The following is a 4,637-nucleotide window of genomic DNA, read 5'->3' as shown; positions in this document are numbered from 1 at the left end:
AGCGGTACAAAATGGATGGATGCTTAAATGGATTATCAATTGCCTTACCTGTTACAGCAAATGATACACAAAAGATTGATGGAAAAAGAATACAGTAGAGGGAAATACATCGCTTCAATGATCATTCCTGGAAAAGAACCATTTTAGTTGTACTATTTGTGTAAAACATGATTAAATAACACTGTTTTTCTAAATATTTCATTGTTGGACCCACCAAATCACACTCACTTTAAACATGAGGATAGCATTCATGTCATATCCACAGGGACACTGAATTGTCCTATTTTGTGGTTTGAAACAAGCCAGCTTGCCTCATGTTGCTAACTTTGAACCATTGCCACTATGAGTTACATGCATTTCTTGTATAGACTGTATTTGGCCTGGCTTTTTTGGGTAAACATGAACCAAAAAATTTAAATAGGAAACATTTACAGAATTATTATATTACATGACGATTCTTACGCTGAAGTAGCCTCTCTCCAGATTATTTGTAACTTTTCTCCTGACATAAAGGCTGAATCATCCAACATTGCTTTCTCACTGTGTTCTAACCCATGGATGGGACCCAGTTGTGTCACAGAAGATGCATAAATTTACAGAGAAATATAGCACGCTAATGGTGCCAAACTTAACATGATCTCATTAACTACAGGAAGTTTGTATGAGGATATAATATGAACCTTACTAAAAATAATCTTTTATGGGTTGTTGTTTATAAATGGACTAAGCATTGGCCCCTCATGGCTGAACACAGAGGGTAGCCATCTTTTGTTGCATTGTTATTAACAACTTGTGTCACCCTTTTTTTTTTCTTTTTTAGCTGAAAACACCCTCAGTAGTGTATTTTATGCCAAGAGTCTTGTATGGAGTAACTACTGTTTGCATTGACCACCCAGAGTATATTATGTCAATATTGTGACTCACAGAGGTTAGGTTTACATTTCACAACATTTGTTTTACCTAATGGGCTTTGCTTTCATGTCATTGTTCATAGTTCTCACTAGGGCTGCCTTTATCGAACTTTTAAACATTTGATTATTCAATTGATACTTTGAGCTCCCCTCACAAAAAAAACCAACAAAAAAAACCCCATTAAAATTGTTTTATTTTATCTCATATGTATTATTTAGGGTTGAACTAGAGTTGGAGTGAATATAACTACTCATTCTTTGTTATTGTGAGTGTGTATAACTGCTCATTTAATATTTTATCTTCATTTGCTTATGCTAGCCAGTTAGCAATTGTGATTAGCATTAATAATTACATTTAAGGTTAACAAACACTAATCGTCAATTATTTCACGCATATATAATGTTATATTAAACATGTAATAATCTCCTTAAAGTTACATCCGTGCGATGCTTCCATTTGTAAATGTGCAAGTCCTGCTGCCTCTCAGCTTCTGTAATCTCAACAATTTCCTTTTCTTATTTGTCTTAACGAGCAGACTGGGCACTTTTTGTGCTTGACTGCCCCCTACTTGTGATTATTTGAACACCTAAAACCCAGCCACTATACTGTAGATTGTTTGTAGTTGCAGGATATATTCTCAAATTTTGGGAAACTCACAACATTATCTCCATTCTTTCAGGAATCTACATGTGATAATATTATTTATGATAAAAGGCCACTAACTACTAAATCAGTTAGTGTTTCTGAGCACACAAATAACATCAGCCACTAGGTGGTGCACCAACACAAAAAAACGGAGCCGTCAAGACTGTCTTTTCATATGTATAGGCAGTGCAACATTGCCCAGGTACAGTTCTTCATTTTACTGTCATTGTTTTTCATTTGAAATTATTCCAAATTGACATCCTCAGTAATTTCGGGGAGTCTTTCTCCCCTGTTGTCACTGCAACACTGAGTATGTCTACAAGGATGGTCTGTGTAGAAAACAGTGGCAACAACCTTTTTCTAGTGCAGCTTCGAGGTAGATATTTTTAAGACTACTTCACCAACCTGGTTACATTTTTTCCCAGCGTTCTTTTTGACATGATAGAGACAAATATTTCACTGGCACTCACAGATATACCTTGTAAGCGAAAATTATTATTATTTTTTTTTTACGTGCGAAAAGTACTTTATCCAGATTTATTGTCACATCCACTGTGACATTGTCATCGTAGAAGTGGTAAATAATATCAAACGCTGTGGAAAAATGTATATATTCAAGTTCGACAAAAAGAGCGACTGACAATCTTAGTTGTCCACCATTGGCTTCACTTCTCCTTATGGCGAGCAAGCGGCATTATCCGACTAAGCATTTGGTCATGGTGCATATCATATTAGCAATTGCACAATGTGAATGCTTTCACTGAAGTTTTAATCTAAAATTGAAATCAAGACCGCCAAACAAACATTGTTTACAGTTTTAACCTTGTAGAACTGCTGCACTGACAATACAGTCTTTGGCCGTGGCCAGAGAACAAGCAGATCTTCACTCTAACATTCTGCTTTGCATGGCACTTTGCAACAGCGCAATCCTATCAGGTGGAATTTAAAAACGCCGCTCTGCACTTCTACATCCTCCCAAGCTAAACTAAGAGTGGCTGCCGCCAAGTTAGCTATGCACAAACACCGTTTTGTCTCGCAGCGACGAGAGTGAAATCGCTGTGGCCAAATTAATTTTCTTCCTTCTGCTTGTGCTGCTGTAACCTGAGGGACGACTGAGGCAGCGAGTCACTTCGAGTGGAGGAGATGGTGCTGCAGGAAAGGCGGAAAGGAGAGCAGAGGAATTTTAATGTGGCTCTGTCTGTCTGTCGCTGCCTGCCAAAGAAAAGCAATTACTGTCACAGCTTCTCTCACGCCGTTTTGAGTCTGTTAGTTGTGTTATTTGTGTGTGTGTTTGTGTGTGTGTGTATAAGCATGTGACGGTGCTTTAGCGCACGAGGATTTTCCATGTTTCATGTACAAATGACAAATTGGCTTATTCACTGAAGGTTGTTTAGGAACTCAAATGGAGACCCCTCGATGTATCAAGAGCACTGCTTTGTTACTATAAAAGATTCATTCCATTACACAAGTGGTTGCGTGCGTAAAACACTGGCAAGCACTCAGCTCACTTATCACTTTAGTTTTAAGCATCTTCAGTTTCAAATTGCTTAGAAAATGGGTCAAGTGTGATTCATTTTGGATGAGCTATGTGCTTTAAAATGCAATACTTTAGTGTCTTTTCAACAACAACCAAAGTTATTTTTTATTAGTTTGGCATCATGTGCATAGGCTCAAATAAATAAACTGTATTTGGTCTGCAACTAAAGATAATTTTAATAATTGATTAAACTACCTTTTATTTTTTTGAATAGAATTTAAAAAAAATAATTTCTATGCCTTCATTCAAAAACAATTTTTTTTATAGACAATACAGAAAATGCATTATTATGTGTTAATGATTTGTTTACTGGTTTGGTCAGTAATATGGTACAAAGGTATTTTAAAAACCATCAGTGGGGGAAAAAATATTACGATATTATGGAGGATTTTTGATGCAGTGGTTTGCTCCTGGCCACAACACCGTCTGTCAAATTCATACCGCACTAGTGTTTGGTTGGATTTGACATTCAAACTGACCTGGAGCTTTTTTATTTTTCCATGCTTTAAGATGTCCTGTCAGTTCCTTCCCAAAAGTAAAACTTCACTTGGAACTGTTCAAGGCAACTTTTCATCTGACACACTCTTGCGCTGCTAGCCACACATGCTAGCTCTTATTCTTAAAACTTCAAGTAGTGCTGCTTTGACACATGACAAAAGGCGTAGGTGGATTTGGCTAAACTGTGCTGTGCCACAGTCCCACAGACAAAGTTTTTATTATATCACGTCTCTTTTTTGTTTGTTTGTTAAGATTAAAAAATATCCACAAGTGCAATTGAAAGCGCATCATTTTCCTTTAAACACAGACAGCGAATTACAAACTAGCTGAAGTCCGTACAACTTAAAAAGAAGTAAAGAAAGAAACAAGCAACAGACAGGCATTGGATGTTGTGCTGTCACCAGCCGGCCACTTGCAGCTAAGTAGCGGGTAGCTGCTGGCCGTGAATGCTGTAGACTTGAGCCAACATGCCTAAAGATGATTGAATGTGATTTTGATAGTGGCTATTTGTCACGCCACCATATTCACCTTCAAAATAAAAGTATATTAAGGCTATTGCCTTGGCCTCAATATGTATATGCTGAGCTTTATTTTGAAGTCAGCCTTGGCGTATGCAGTTATGAGTTTGTCCTTGGCATGTCTAAATGACGACGCATACGCACCCAAGGCTGAAAAAAAACATTTTTTTCTTTTTTTTTTTTTTTTTGTAATTTAAGGTTCCCTGATTACTCAAGGACTCAATTGACCCAATCTTGCCAACATGCTCACATAGGTGACTTATTTGACCCACAAGCATTTTAAAGTTTCTCTGCTGCCTGACATGATTTTATAAAAAAATTGCATCATATTCCAATGAATTTGCTCTTATTTTGAAAAGAAAAATGTACTGTTCCTGCCATGGCATGAAAAAGCACTCAATTAGATACCACCTGAAGTGCCTTCACATAAATCCAGGGTTACATTTACCCCCATTTGAGAACCACTGGTATACTGTAACTAAAGCACAGTTAATAGAAAGAATCCACATTTTAGTTTGTGTGATATA

General features: G+C 37.0%; 1 protein-coding gene across 1 annotated transcript in view; it reads left to right on the top strand.

Moving 5' to 3' along the window:
* Positions 1-4,637, top strand: part of LOC148425379 (polypeptide N-acetylgalactosaminyltransferase 1) — a 51,065-nt gene that overhangs the window by 28,629 nt on the left and 17,799 nt on the right. The gene's annotated exons all lie outside the window — the stretch shown is intronic.

Source organism: Hippichthys cyanospilos, chromosome 3 (assembly GCF_059441005.1).
Source record: "Hippichthys cyanospilos isolate Australia breed blue-spotted pipefish chromosome 3, RoL_Hcya_1.0, whole genome shotgun sequence".
NCBI classification, from domain to species: domain Eukaryota; kingdom Metazoa; phylum Chordata; class Actinopteri; order Syngnathiformes; family Syngnathidae; genus Hippichthys; species Hippichthys cyanospilos.
This window is presented reverse-complemented; position numbering and strand designations above follow the sequence as displayed.